The following is a 16,556-nucleotide window of genomic DNA, read 5'->3' as shown; positions in this document are numbered from 1 at the left end:
AGTTATGGGGAGGACAAACACAACATTTTGCTGGACATGAGGTGAGTCTAAACGCCTCATTAGATCTAATGCTAGGAATACAGCCCAGCATTGTTCTAGGGGACCCATTTTGTTGTCTAAAGTGGTAGAAAAACCTTTATTCTTTCTGAGCTATGTTTAAAGGCCTGTTTAAAAGTGCAAGGGTCGTTAGGAAATGTTGTAGGGTAAAGTCAGCCTTTTAAAAAAATCACCTGAGCATATTAAGCAGCTTGTTCAGATCAGTATGCTTACGGCAAGTACTTAGAACACAAATAAGATGTATTATATTATTAAAGAATAGGCTTATTCCATCCCCAGAGCTTATCTATCCCATTTCCCGGCTAAGCCAAGAAAGATTATTTCAAGGATATATAACCAGGTTCTTTATTTTGAATTTCAAAGGTTTAGTATTCCATTTATACTTCATTTCTCTTTAATTTCCTTAACCTGCCACATGCCCCTTCCTGTTTTGACATTCCAAATAATCTGTATTCAAGCCATTTTGTAGACTATGAATAGCACATTTCAAAGTGCCTTTGACTGGAAGGCTTTCAATTCAGCCAAGATTTTATTCATCACCTGGGAGCCAAGCCCTGTGTGAGGCACCTGGTCTGCTGAGTTCTTCTCTTTATTTCGGTTGTCAAAGGAGTCGCTTTACCTGTGGCACTTCAATGGGCTTAAAGTCAGAACTTGAGAGAAACAGGCGAAAGATCAGATTTTCCAGTCCTTTGAGTGAAGTTGTTTGTGAGGAGCTATAAATATATCAAGTGCTGTCTGGATGCCATGTAGACTCATCCCTCCAGGAACTTCATTCAGCAGCTTCTCAGAGCACCTTAACTTTTCAAAGTAAACTGCTTTTCTCATGCATGTTTCTATGATATGCTTTACGATATTATGAATAATAGGCAAAAAGAACATGTTCTCTGTACCCAAACTGCCTAGCTTTGAATCGAGCCGTAGTTGTGTGACATTGGGCAAGTCCCTTAACCTATCTGTTAATCAGTTTTCTCATTTGTAAAATCAGATTGTGTGGTGATTATGTGTATAACTCTTGGGACAGTGCCTGGCACATAATAGCTAACATTTATTGAATAATCACCGTTAGCTATTACTCTCAAAGTAGGGAGAGCAGGAGTCTGTCCTCACTGGATAAATGGGCATAAAGGTTTAACTTTCCATTTCTAAACCATTCCCGTTGTTCCTGTTCCACTAGAGCCATGGTTCTCAAAGGTATGGGCATTAAATAAGAATAACGTGGGAAGCTTTTCTGTTGTTGTTAATGTTGCCTCAGCCTTCCAGTCCTGACACTTTTCAAAAGGAGCAAATAGACCTCTGGGGGGCCAGCGGGGGAGAACGCCACACTTTCACAGGTGCTTGAAATTCATGAATCTTTCCCACAGGTACACATGAAAATTACAGAGGTTATTTCATTTGTAGCCTCAGCCAATGTGCAAAGAAGCTATAATTTGCAAATCTGTATCCTGGACCCCTAAGCAAGTCACGCATTTGCTCACACAAGGCCCATCCTCCCACTTCCTGACTGCTACCCCCAACTCTGCTCTACTGTTCAACACGTGTTCACCTTTAGGGACGAAGCTGCAGCTGGCTGGCCTTTAGTGCCAACTCTCGATCACTTGTTAGGCTATTGTGTTCCCTGGCCTGTGGGAAGGCAAATTAGCGATGAAGCACAAAGCAGGCCATGTGGCTCTCTTAGTAGGATGCAAGATTCAAACATTTGATGGAGGAGTAAAGTGTAGACTCTAGATTCTTTTTTCTCACCTAATGAGATTCTTCCCTGGGCTTCTGTTTGGTACCTGTCACATCAGTGCCGAAATACCAGCCATGAAGGTTTCTTTGACATTATGGTGGACAGACGCAACATTGGGGTTTCTCTTGGCATCTGAGCACCAGATTATGCTGCCTCTGCCACTGTTCAAGACCCTGGTTTCCAAATGGGAACTTATACACTATGGCGTTCTCTTACCAGCTGGAATCTGCACCTCTACAAACAGATGACTCCACCGTGCTCAGCCCCCTACATGGGTTGGTGACAAAATTATCAATTCAAATGAAGTTGTTAAGGGCTATTTTTTTTTCCTGTTATCGGCCTACTCCCTTTTAATTTTTTTTTTTTAAGGTTTATTTTTGAGAGGGAGAGAGAGAGACACAGAATGCGAGCTAGGGAGGGGCAGATAGGAAAACACAGAATACAAAGCAGGCTCCAAGCCCTGAGCTGTCAGCACACAGCCCGATGTGCGGCTCGAAGTTCTGAACCACGAGACCATGACTTGAGCTGAAGTTGAATGCTTAACCAACCGAGCCACCCAGGTGTCCCAGCCTACTCACGTTTAAAGTCATGGTGTAAAAGTACAGTGATTATACAAATGAGCCCTTCCCCAAGCAGTATACTACCAGAGAATATATGTTCCTGAAACAACAGACTATAAATAAACCATCTGGCCTTGCTATATTGACTTGAAGTTAGTAACACATCATTCAATAATCATTCCAAACCACTCTTCTCCTTTTTAATTTCTTCTCCACCATTGGAGAACCTACAATGATGCACTCATAATATTCTAAAAACTACTTAATAAGAAGAATAGTATGGTTTGTTAAGTGTAACTATTCACAGTGTAACTATGAAATAATAGTGATACAGGAACTGAAATAATTAAAACTAAAATCCAGTAGGCCTTGTTGCCTCTAATGGGTCATTATCTGGCCCACCATTTGATGTCAGGTTGAAAATGCTGCTTCTTCAAAAGCCTTATTGAATGTAGATAACTTTATGTGGAAGTAAGAGACTCAGAGTCCAAAAATCACTATCTTTACAAGGGTTGACTAACAAACAAGGCAAAGCAAACATTAGTAACTTCAGGGTAGGGGTAAGAAGAGGAAGGCAATGCTAAACCTTCCTCAGCTCCCTAATGAGGCAATTAGGTATTGGCCTTGAAGTGTTGAACCTGTAATTAAGTTTCTGGCTTTGGAAAACTATGTCCTAAAACCAAGAGATATAAGCAACAAAGTCTGGAATCCTACATGGAGAGTCTAGAGGATAAGAAAAATTAGAATGTGGTTTTTTGATGATTAGGAATGGTTTTTGTTCCAGCCAACTCTTTTACAACAAATTGCATGAGAGGATGCCGTTTAGAGCAGCTTGTTAACTTGACTTACCCTCTGGTATCCTCTTGCCTTCCTGCTTACTTTGACAGCATTTCTAGACCCATTCACCTTTTCCTTTTTCATTTTATGTTGCCCGCTGAACTCAGTTAAATAGTGCTTAAAGTCAGGGCTGTGGATTTGATTCCCAAGTAGGGCAATTCACTTCACTCTGTTCTGTGGCCACAGGTGGCATCTCATTTGCCTTCCCTAGCCAGCTGCCCCAGAAAGGAGTGAGAAAAGTATTTAGGTTCAGTATAAACACAGGAGACAAACTTACAGAATATATCCTCACTATAAAACCTGAAGGCATTTTGAAAGCCTGTCTTTTTCCCTAAAGACCAAGTTTATAAACCTCTTTTGACCAAACTCATATAGATGGTTTCATGTAACACACACAATTGCCCTATAGGGGGATATAATTTGTTACCCATATTTTGGCAGATAAGGAAACTAAAGTACAAAGAAATTAATTCATTAACCCAAGGACACATAGCCAGCAGTTTGTGGATTTGGTCTGACTCAAAGTCCACAGTCTTAATTCCCATACTATAATTCCTCACAGAAACACGTCCCTGGCCCCCTATTAATCAAATACATGCTTTCTATTTTGCACACACTTGAAAGAACTACTCTCAGAATGTTCCAAATATATTTCCTCTTTGGGTAATAAGTGAAAAAATGTTAACTTCTTGGAGAGGAAACCATCCTTAACTACCAGAGGCAGGTGATGTCCAGAACTAGAAGCTAGAATCCTTACTGATAATATGTGTTACAGGAACATAAGATTAACAAACATGATTGAAAGTTGGAAAAAATAGGAACAAAGGCACAGAAGTTAAAAATTCTTCAGAAAAGAAAAAGTAGAGAAAGGCTTGCTCACAAATGTAGGGGAGAAACTGAAGAATGGAGAGGAGGGTATGCATACCCTCTGACCCAGCAGTTTCACCCCTGCACTCTAGGGAAGTTCACATGCACCAGGCATGAAAATGAAGATGTTCGGAGCAGCATTATTTATACTGGCCAAAGCCTGGAAACAACCCAAATATCCAGCCACAGCAGAATGGGTAAACTTGGATACTCATGATAGAACAGTATGTAACCATGAAATGAAAAATAAGAATAAACTAACTATACACAACATGAATGAGTGTTAGAACAGTGAACAAAAGAAGCAAGAAACAAGCAAATGCATGCAATATGATTCTGTTCATGTCAGGTGTTAACAAGAAATGCAATACTGAACTAGTACGGAAGGGTACGTACACAGGTGGTAAAAGGCAAAACAAAGGTGATCACAATAAATCGAGACAGTGGATCTCTCTGGAAGGTTGTATTTGAGAAGTGACAGGGAGGACTTCTTAGGATATGGCAAGGTTCTCTCTTCCCCTCCTTGGTGGTTACATGGGTGTTTGCATTATAATTATGTCTTGCATTTATGTTATACACATGATTATGTTTCATGATTCATGATGTTTTTAAAAGCTTTTGAAAAGGAATAAAAATTAAATAGTTCTATAGAGATGATTAGGCAAGACGTGGGTATAGAGAATTTTTAGGTACATTTGATAAAAACAATTGTTCAAATGGGATAAAGGAAGTCCGTGGGATCTTTTTAATACTTCCTAAGGAAAAAAGAGAATCCTCTGTTCCCTCAAAGCAGAATGAATTGACTTGCTTTCATTATATTCATTCAGTTTAAAAGAAACAAACTGATCCTTTAGCAAACCATGCATTCACTCAGATATGGGGTTGGGATTTTCATAACTGGGACTGAACCAGAAACAAGCAGGTAGGATGAGTTAGAAGAGAGGGTCCTGTAGCATTTGACCTCCTAAAAGCTTCACTCTAAGTATGTTTCTTCCTTTTTCTTTCTTCCCCACCTATATTTTCTTTCTCTTCTGAAGGTCCATCATCATATCAAGGCAGAAATAGGTCATGGAAATCAAATTCTTATTTTCAAGATGGAGAAACTGGCCTGGGGAAGTTAACCAATTGGACTAAGGTCACAAAACTAGTGGCAGAATCCATTCTGGCACCCCACATTCTTTGTTCCCTAGTCTTCCTGATCTACTAGCCATTTCTCTACATGCCATTTTTAAGATCTAGCTCAAACCCTCCCACCTTCCTGTAAGAGATATTCACAGATTTTCCTAAATAAGCCTTCCTTCCACTCAGCCCCATGCATGGTGCCTTGTTTTAATGCCCTCAGTAGTGCTTATTACATTTGTCTCAGATTTATTTCTATATCCCTCCACCAGATTATATCCTCCTAAATGTCAGACTGCTCTTATTCATTTCTGAATACCCAGTGGTATGCTTGCAAGAGCCAATTATTAATACTCAGGAATTGTGTGAACTGGTCATTAAAATGTTGGTAGCTAGAAATCGGTCCTGGTGAGAGTCTTTACACCACGGAGTAAACAAAAGCTGCAAATCAGGGCTTTTCTCCCCCAGGGAGCCAGGCTACCAGCACATCACAGTACGAATGCTACCACCACCACCAGCCACCTCTAAACTTGCTGGGATGCAAGCGGTTGCAAGAAGCATGACGAAGGAAGGGAACCAGGACAAGTGCAGACCAAAAAGTAAAGAGAATTCAAAAAGCATCCATTCAGGAGCCCAGGGAAGAGAATATTTTGAGAAATAAGTTGTTTACTGCTGTAGACAAGTTAGGGAGATGAGAGCTTGAGTAAGGCCAGCACGTTTTTGTCCTTCTTAAGAGCTTTTTCAGCAGCGTAATAAGGATGAGATGTGGCTGGGAATGAAAAGATAGGGGTGGTTAGGAAATAGGCAGTAAATGTAGATGCCGTTCTGAAAAAGACGACAATCTTCTTATTAAGCAGCTATTTGCTGAATATCTGTGTATGTCAAGCATTGCACTAAACAGACAACGTGCAGGCCCGTCCTCGAGCTGCTCCCCGATGCTTCGGGCAGACACGAGAACGTTGAACCCGGTGTGGCAGGGGCTCTGATGAATACGTGACATGGGGCCTATGAGAGCACATCAAACTGAGCCTGTGCATTCAGGGAAAGTTTCACACCAACGCTGACTGAGCTGAGTCTTAGAGAAGAAACATTTTCCAGATGGTAAGTGAAGGGTGGACGTTCCTCACAGAGGAAATAGCAGTCTGAGGGTGCGAGGAAGACTGGCCTGTCTGAGGAACTCATAAGTAGTTCCAGTTTCCTGAAAGCTGGAGCAGAGGGAACACAAAACACGCCAGCAGGAGATGAAGCTGCAGAGGCCAGCAGGGCTCAGGGCATAAACACCCCCATGGTGCCGCCATACTGAGTGTGAACTTTATGTCAAAGGCCCTGGACAGCCACTGAATAACGAAGCAGGAACTTGTAAAGCAGCACCTTGGAAGTTTGTAGTCATCCTCCCGCTCAGACAACTTTGTTTCCCCTCCCAGCCTCTGTGCCCCAACCCTAATACCCTGTAGAGCATCACAGCAACCCCTTATTGCTGGGACTCCTCTAAATTCGAAGCTTTATGGATCCTATAACAAGAAAGGAAGAAGGCACTGGAAAGCTACTGAGAAAAAGCTCCCGAGTCTTCAGAAGGCAATAAGGAGAAAAAAGGCAGGTTGGGGTCCTTGCTGGGATCTGACAGATCAAGACTCTGCTCTCTCCTCTCCCATGGGTCTGAGAGCAGTGTGAATGAATGGATTTTCATACCACAGCTTGGTTTTCTTTCCTTCTCCAGCACGGACTGGTGTGGGCCCCTAAGGGAATTGGAGTCAGGCCAGCAGTGGGACTTACTCAGGACCAAAGGCCCGGCCCGGACTGGTTCTGCCTAACCAGCTCATGCTGCTCCACCTACCAGAGCTGGCCAGGTTTTACCAGCTCCCCAGGCTTCAACCAAGCATACGTGTAGCACTACAAGCGCCAGTGACCCTGCCCATTGTTGCAAAAAATGGGACTGTCTCTCCAAATAACATGTCCCCTGACTTGGCCATGACTTAGGTCTTCTGTTCATAAGAACTGGATCATAAAGTATGCTTTCTTTAATATACAATTAAAAAAAAAAGCACAATCATATTTTTATTTTAGAAAGATGATTCTGGTAGCAGTGTGAAGGGTACATTGGAAAGGGACCGGATTTCAGGCATTTTACCCAGTCAGAAGGAGACTGGTCATCTAAGCGGTGAGGAGGGTGGGCCTGAAGTGAAGTCACAGGGGTGCACATACGACGATACTGCCAGTTTGAGAGAGACTACTGAAATGACGCACTAGTGTTTTCTCGGGTGGGTAAAAGAGAAATCATGAATCCCAGCATCCTGGCACTGGGTGTCCTGGCACAGTGGTATCATTTGGGGAAGGGAGATACAGAGGTGAGAGGATTCTTAAGAGGTTGTTTTCCTTGGAGACGCCTAATGGACAGCCATTGGAGGTGCCCCATCAGGAGCCGTGTGTGTACAATTGGAGCTCTGGAGAGCCACCTGGAGTGGAGCAGATTTTCAGTGTGAAAAAAAATAGTTAAAAGGGGTGCCCACAGAAATTAGCACAGTGCACTGCTCTCAAACTTGAACAAGCATCCCACCAATTTTTGATTCAGGGAGTCTAAAGTGGGAAACTGAAAAAAAAAATCTGCATTTCTAACAGGTTCCCAGGTTGCTGATGCTGCTGGTCTGGGAATCACACTTAGAAAACCATCAATGTATGTAAAGGAAAGCCAGCATTTGGGGGTGATTAAGGAAAGAAGTGACAGAAGTGAATGAGAAGGAGTCATTATAGGAAGAGATGGTCAGGATAGCGTTTCAGGAAATAAAACTTAATGAAGACAGGCAAGATGAAGAACAAATAATGTCAACTACATTTGGCAATTTAGAGGGTACGATCAGAGCCAGGTGGCCGTATCCAGGAGAAAATGGGAGACAGCCAGTGTGCTGTACTCTCCAAGGAGCCTGGCTAAGAAGAGGAGTGAGAAAGGATAGGTGCTGGGAGGAAGGTCATGGTCAGGAAAAGATGTGCAGGTGGGGAATGGAGTAAATGTATAAGGCTAGGCAAAAGGAAGGTGTGGAGAAGAGAAGAAAAGAGACAAATGCTTTGAGTGCCTGATCTGTGCCAGGCTCTCCGTTAGGCTCTTTAATACATACAGCCGTTTAAGGGGATTATTATCATTCCCATTTTACAGATAAAGAAACTAAACCTCTTAATTTAAATCATTTGCCTATAGAAGCTAGTGCTTAGAAGAGGAGGAGTTTGTCTCCCAGCCTCCAAAGTCAGTTCACATGGAAATGGCTGAAGATAACCATTATGAGGTTACAGTGTCTTCCCTCCCTAGAGAATGAAAACCAGGACACTGCAGCCCAGTTAAGTAGTTAGAAGGACCCGGGCTCTGGTATATGTTGTCCAGAGGGAAGCTGTATGGGAACTGATTGAATCAGAAACGAGGCAGGAGAAGACAGGATACCTTGAGACTAGATGCTCACCGGGACTTCTGTGGCGGTGCCTTTGGTCTCTGATCTACATTGACCAAAAATAATTAACAGTCAGAGTTGAAATGTACATACATCCAATTAGGAGCGAACAAGGGTTGGTTTAAAAGATTGCTGAAATGCAGCAGGAGCTCTGATGAAAGTCAACTGACTTGGTACAGAATTGAAGATCATCTTACAATGAGACATGATATAATGTGTCACCCAGATTCCCTAAGCTTGACTCTGCCATGTGACCATATGCAATTTACTTCATCTTTCTGAGCCCACGTTTGCTTGCCAGGTGAAATAAGTATTCACAGTATTGTCCTCATTGTCCTTGCTTAGGGATTAAGTGAGTTAGCATGTGTCCAGTGCCAAGACAAGTGCCAGACGTGTGCTGAGTTTTAACTTTTTATAACTTTCTTGGGGTGTCGAAATTCCTACCTTGAAGAACACGCAGTGAGGAAGAGAGTCAGACACGCGTGCTCTTAAACAGGACGGTTTGTTGAGGGCTCAGGCACACAGAAAGCTTGTTAGGTTCCAGCAGAGCTCAGCAATCTGGGAGCAGAGGCAAAGAAAGCTGAGTTGGGGATTAGCCAAGATGGGAAGGCAGCAAGGAAGCACCCAGGGAAGAATAAAGGGACCCTCTGGAAATGGCAGACCTAGTAGGTCCAGGCTGGTTATGGAGGAATTGGGAGGTTCTGGGGAAGGTGGAGGAAGAAATACCTCAACGGGAGGAAGTCGGGTAGGTCGTGGTCCAAGTAGGGCTGTGAGAATTTGAGATGACAGGGCCTGTGTCCAAGTCACATTCATCACAGTTGTGGGTTGGGCAGAATTTAGTCATGTAGTTTTTCAAAATGATGGTGAACCCAGGGCATCTGAAGGGTCCCTCTCACCTCTCAGGGATGAAGTGGCCAAGAAAGCTGTGAGGCAGGCATTATGCCATCGAGGAGGATAAGAGAATGCTGGAAGTCAGAATATAGGTTGAATGGACAAGATGGCCTGTAAGATGGGATGTTGTGCCCAGGAGGGATGGGGGAGCATGGTCTAGTGAAATAACGGGAACTCGGAGAATGCCAGGTTGTTCTCCTGACCTTGAAACCAGGGGAGAGAGAGAAGCTGCCCTCTCTGGAGAAGGCAAAGCAGGACAGGTATTCATTTAGGATAAGAAGGTGGAAAGAGTGTATTGAAAAGGTGGGGAAGGTAAGGAAGTGTGTTTACCAGTTAACACGATGTACAGTTTGGGGGCAAGGAGACACCTGTTCAAGGGCCTAGAAACAGTTAAAGTAAAGCCTGGTCCTGTGGTAGGATTACTGCCTGGCAGGAGGTGAGAGTCAGAGGCCAGGTCATGTCCCTATGCAGCTCTGCCTGGGCCCACCACCCCACCAACAGGACCTTGCCAGAGGAAAGAACCCTGGCCTCCTGGGTCAGTGCACTCGGCCTATTTCTGTACATTCAGGCTGCTGAGTAATGGCTCCTAAGGCAGTGCCAGCATCTCACAGGGCGCAAGGGGAAAGTGAGAAGTAGGGCTTGCCACCTTATTTTGGGACCTGCTGTCACAGGCCCAAGCCTCCAGTTCTGTTGCCTGACACTCTGCTACAGCTCTCACTGTGAGCCTGGATGACCAGCCCTGCAGGTCTGGCTGAGATGCCCAGGGAGCCCTCAAGAAGGAAGAGCTCTGCGGTTATCTATCCCAAAGATAGAGAATTCTGAGTACTTACTTCCTGAAGAATTGCCAGTCATTCCAGTTGGTTACCCCACTAGGCTAGGGCCTCAGCTTAAAGGCCCTCAGAAGTGAATCCTGTCTTCTCTTCTTGCTCACATGGTCTTTTAAACTTACCATGAAATGACAATGACACTGCTTCAAACCTGAGTTATCAGGGTGTGTGGTTTGAGCCAGAGTGTTCTTTGAGCAAGATTCCAAAGGTGGGGATCTACCTTTATTCTCCCAGCCCGCCCCCTGTGTGTCCCTAGTGATGTACATGTGTGACTGCTGGCAGTGACATATACACAGAGGTCAAACCTGTGATCCCATGAGCACAGGGCTCTAGCAACCTGCACTAGCTGGCCCGGAGAGCGCTTGGGATAAGCCTTTGTGTTGTTGCTGCTGAACAGATAGGTCCGAAGACTCTCCCCTGGGGATACTTGTGGCTCCAGTTGTAAATCTGGTTGCCTAAAACCCTCCAACTTCCCTTAGATCCACTCAAGTCCCCCAACTCTGGACTCGAGGTGAATCCCCATTAATATTTTGACTTCCTCTATACCTCTCCCTTTTCTTAAAAAGTAAACCCTGTTAACTTCTTGGGATTTCTCCTTGGGAATTCAAGTTTTCTCTTCTTATATTAAATACTCCTAAGAAATAAAGGAATTGGGACCCAACAGGTTTGAGTGGTTTGCAGTAAACTCAAGAACTGTAACACAACAGTGATTAGAGCCCAATGGGGACTCTGCCTCTTTCAGTTAACCCACCCCCTGCCCGCTTGCCTCTGGGTTTGTGCCAATTGAAGAACCAAACCATGGATGGCCACAGATCTGGGCTCCTTCTCCATCACTGCCATCTGTCTCTGTGACAGGCTTAGACGTCACTGCATCAGGTAGAGATTATCATTACACTAGGGGAACTTTTCTGAAACAGACCTCTGGGAACTGCTTTTCTACTCTCTCTCTGAGTTTGACTTCTTTTTGTCTTGTCTTAGTTTTTAGATTCCACATGAAGTATTTGTCTTTATCTGCCTGCCTTTAGCAAAATGCCCTCAAGCCCTCAAGATACATCCATGTTGCAAGATTTCCTTTTTCCTTATGGCTGAGTAGCATTCCATTATTTTATATATATGTGTGTGTGTGTGTGTGTGTATATATGTATACACACATATATATATTCCATTTATATTATATATTTTATATATATTCCATTATTTTAAGTGTGTGTGCATGTGTGTATGTATATATATGTGTGTATGTATATATATATATACACACACATGCACACACATCTTTTTTCTCCATTCATCTATTGATGGACACTTGTTTCCCTACCTTGACTATTGTGAATAATGCTGCAACGAACATGGGAGGTCAGATACTGCTTCAAGATCCTATTTTCATTTCTTTTGGATAAATAATCAGCAGTGGGGTTGTTGGATCAAATGGGAGTTCTATTTTTAAATTTTTTGAGGAGCCTCCATATTGTTTGCCATACTGGCTGCAACAGTTTATATTCCCACCAACAGTGTACAAGGGTTCCCTTTCCCTACATCCTCTTCAGTACTTGTTATGTCTTATCTTTTTGATGATAGCCATTCTAACAGTAATCAGTGTGGAGTGGTATCTTAATTGTGGTTTTGATTTGTATTTCTCTGATAGTGATGCTGAGCACTTTTTCATATATCTATTGGCCATCTGTAGATCTTTGGGGAAATGTCTGTTCATTTCGTCTGACCATTTTTTAATTGTTTGGGGTGTTTTGTTTTTGCTATTGAGTTGTGTGAATTCTCTATATATTTTGGATATTACCCCTTATCAGATACGATTTACAAATTATTTCTGTTCAGTAGGCTGCCTTTTCCTTTTGTGAATGGTTTCCTTTGCTCTTCAGAAGTTTTTTAGTTTGATGTGGCCCCACTTGTTTATTTTTATTTTTGTTGTCTTTGCTTTGGGTGTCAAATTAAAAAAAAATCATTACCAGAGCAATGTCAAAGAGCTTACCTTCTGTGCTTTCTTCTAGGAATCTTATTGTTTCAGGTCTTATGTTTAAGTCTCTCATCTATTTGAGTTGATGTTTGTATATGGTGTAAGACAGGAGTCTAGTTTCATTCTTTTGCATGTGGCTGCCTAGTTTTCCTGGCACTCTTTATTAAAGAGACTGCCCGTGCTGTTATATATTCTTGTCTCCTTTGTTGAACACTAACTGGCCATATATGCGTGGGTTTATCTCTGGGCTCTCTATTCTATTCCCATTGCTCTATGTGTCTGTTTTTATGCCAATACCACACTGTTTTTATTACTTTAGCTTTGTAATACAGTTTGAAATCAGGAAGTGTGATGCTTCCAGCTTTGTTCTTCTTTCACACTTCTTTGGCTCTTTGGGGTCTTCTGTGTTTCCGTATAAATTTTAGGATTGTTCTATCTTTGTGAAAAATTCCATTGGGATTTCGATATGGATTACATTGAATCTGTAGACTGCCTTGGGTAGTACAGATGTTTTAACTTTAATTCTTCCAATCCATGAATATGGAATCTTTCTATTTATTTATATATTTGATTTCTTTCATCATTTATAGTTTACAGCATATAGATCATTCACCTCCTTGGTTAAATTTATTCTTAGGTATTTTATTCTTTTGATGCAGTTGCAAATGGAGTGGTTTTCTTAATATCCCTCTGATCATTACTAGTGTATAGAAACAACTGATTTTTGTATATTGATCTTTATTGAATTGATTAGTTCTTACAGTTCTTTTAGTGGAGTCTTGGGGAGAGGTCTATATGTAATATGTCATCTGCAAATAGAGATAGTTTTACTTCTTTCTTACTGATTCAGGTGTCTTATTTCTTTTTCTTGCCTAATTGTTCTGGCTAGGACTTCTAACACTGTGTTAAAGTAGTAAGAGTGGGCATCCTTGTCTTAATCTTAATGGAAAAGCTTTCTGCTTTTCACTGTTGAGCGTATTAGCTGTGTGCTTGTCCTATATGGCCTTTCTTATACCATTGTCTCTATACCCAGTTATTGAGAATTCACATAATCTTCACAACAACATAGCAAGGGGATACTTCTGTTAACCCCATCGTAAAGGTCAGGAAACTGACCTTCCAGCTTACAAGGGTTGAATAACTTCCCCCAAAGTTGGCAAATGGCGAAATCAGAGCTTAACCCAGCAGTCTGGCCCCCACAAAGCTCCTTCTGAGGACTGAAGTAGCAGAAGGCTTGGGGGGGGGGGGCGCGGGGGGAAGCAGGCTGTAACTGTGGTTCCTCCAGTCTGCAGCTTGCCCAGAGAGAGCCATCCTGTGGTGTCTTTATTATTCGTTTGACTGTGGATGGTACTGCATGTTATACTATACTTTCCTGTGCCTTAGTATTTTTAAAAATACATTGTTAGCTTCTTGAGATAGGGATCATGTTCCACTATAGGACTGCACATATGCCAAGCATATAGTTCAATAAGTACACTGTATTTATCCACTGGGGCTCAACATTCCTTGAGGAGAGAGACATGCAACACAGAACATCAGAACTACATCTTAAAGATCTTCTAGGCTTAGAGTTCAGTTTACAGTTGAAGAAACTGAGACCTAAAAAGTGCAGTCAGAGCCATGGAAGTTCAACACTTCCTTCAGGGGGAGCCATCCTAACTTATTCTCTCTCTCCCCTGACCCCCTCCTCTGGGACCAGTGTTGAGACTGGGCCTCTGTGTATATCATCCAATGTGTGTTAAGACCTCAGGATCCGGTGCCCATAAAAGAATTCAAATCTGATGTCATTTCCATCAGTTCAAACAGATTTATAGCCAGAATGTATCAGACTCACAGTCAGAAGGAGCCTTAGAAATCATCCTGTTCAACTCTCCAGTTGTAGATGAAGTAACGGGCCCAGTGTTGGCAAGTGACACGTGAGTCCTTGTCAGCTGGCCAGTAGCTTATCATTTAAATGAGGCTCCTCTATCCAGAGGGAGCAAACCCACAGAGGAAACACACATTGCCCTTTTTCTAGTTGGAGCACGTATGTCAGGGGATGGGATGGGCATGAGTGTGACTGCCTTCCCAAGGCCAGCTTGTTCCCAAAGCCAGTCTGCCTGGGAAACATTGTCTACAATTCAGCAGAGCCAACAGTGCTCACCCTGGGTTTATCCTCTCCGCTCTCTTCTCTATGCAGTAGAAGTCACAGCTGAGCCCTGTGCAGGAGCTGGAACCTGATTTTTGCACTCCTTCCATCCCACCAGCCCTTCCCTTCCCAACTCTGGCCCAGCAACCAGGTTAGGAATGTCACACATGCACAAATTATAACCTGGCTGCCCTGTTTTCTCTTCCTCCGATAAAAAGCTTAGAGCTGGGAAAAAAAAAAGACAGTATCTCCATTCTATTTTGCTTTCTACAGAAGCCAAGGGCCAGTGCAGAGAGAAGCTCCGTTGCTTCTTACAGGAATACTGGCAGCAGAGTATTGAGTGAGTAGAGCATTAAATAAAGAGGCTGTTTTGTCCTCACTGGAGCTTAACAGTGACCTTCCTCAGGGAATCAACCCTGTCCCTCCCATGCACTCACAAGCACAGTATGGATCAAGGAGCAGCACATATAAAAAGGCCTTTCTGAACACTGAAAGGGATTGTTCCCAACAAGCTTACAGACACAGCAAAGAGCATATATGGGAGGCTGAGCTCTACATGGGGGAATCTGTCAGGCTAACAAAGGACCAGCTCTCCCAGGGACAGGAAGTTGGGAAGGTGGACTTGAGGGAAACTCATCTTGTGGGGACAGAGGAACCACCTTCATCCCATTTCCCTCTGGCTACGTTTCCACGGAAGAGCTGGGTAACTGGCTCGCCCCCAGCCACGTAGGCAGGCAAGCAGGTGGGAGAAATTTCCATCTCCTATAAGGCCAAATCCCAACCACAGATGAACCTTTCTCTCTGCTTCCTTCTTGCCTGCATGCAAGCAACCAAACCCTACTGAAGAAAGTCTATCAGGCAGATGGGTTCCACTACAATTCAGGATCGCCACCCCCAAATGGGACAAAGGGTGGCTGAAGGTTTACTACTTGTCTCTGGTCAGCTCACACTCCTACTGTCAACAGCTGTTTCAAACCTTCCCCACTCCCCCGACCCTTCCAACGCCCTCTACACAAGTCCTTATTGTTGAGTCCTTCCTTTGTATTGCCAAATGTTTAAACCTACCCACACGTTTACTCTTCCTTCTTGCTTCCTTTTACAACTGAAAAGTGTTTCTTCCTACTAACTAACCAAAAGCAATTCCACCACTTGTGTTTTATAGCCCATCCTCACCCACCTTTTCATGAATCTCATCTGTAATTTATCCGTCTTCTTCTTATGCATCCAGTCTTTCCCTCTCTACTGGATCCAAAAGAACTCATACCTCTCTCAGTAAAAAAGAATCCCTGGGACACCTGGGTGGCTCAGCTGGTTAGGCATCAGTTGACTTTGGCTCAGGTCATGATTTCACAGTTTGTAAGTTCGAGCCCTGCATCGGGCTGTGTGCTGACAGCTCAGAGCCTTTGCTTCAGATTCATTCTCATTCTCTCTCTCTCTCTCTCTGCATCCCTACTCCACAGGGCTTTCTCAGAAATAATAAATGAATAAACTTTATAAAAGATATATAAAAAATAAAAAGAGAGTCCCTGAACAAACATAACATCCTCTGTGTGACCTTCTGTCTCTCATCCTTTACACAATCTGATTCCTCAAAATAGTTCCACTTTCTCACCTCCCATCTACGCTTCAACCCACTTCAGTCTGGCTTTTGCTCTCATTAATCTGCTAAAACAGCTCTTGCAATGGTCATCAGTGATATCCATGGTCAACATAATGGTCCTCTTTCAGTCCTCATCTTGCCTCTTCAGCATTTGACTCTATTGAATGATTGAATGACCATTCCTTTTTTCTTAAAAAAATATCTTCCCCTGCCTTCTATGACACAGTACTTTTTGTATATCTTTGATGTGATCTTTGACCCTGATCTTGCTAAGTTGCCTTTGCAGGCTCATCCTTCTCTACCTAGCCATTAGATATTAGAGTTCAGGGTAGGGAGTTCTCTTAAGTCTGTTTATTCAAAAGTGCTTTTAAATACCACACTGTACTGCCTTGGTAAAATGTTTAAGTCAGCAATATATATTAAACATCTAACCATATCTGCAAAATTGTTTTAGTGAGTGCTTACCACTGTTGTGTATCCTGTAACTTATTTATTTCATCTCCTTTTATTAGACATGTAGGTCATTTCTAATATT

Source organism: Suricata suricatta, chromosome 3 (assembly GCF_006229205.1).
Source record: "Suricata suricatta isolate VVHF042 chromosome 3, meerkat_22Aug2017_6uvM2_HiC, whole genome shotgun sequence".
NCBI lineage: Eukaryota > Metazoa > Chordata > Mammalia > Carnivora > Herpestidae > Suricata > Suricata suricatta.
Note: the sequence above shows the minus strand (reverse complement) of the source record.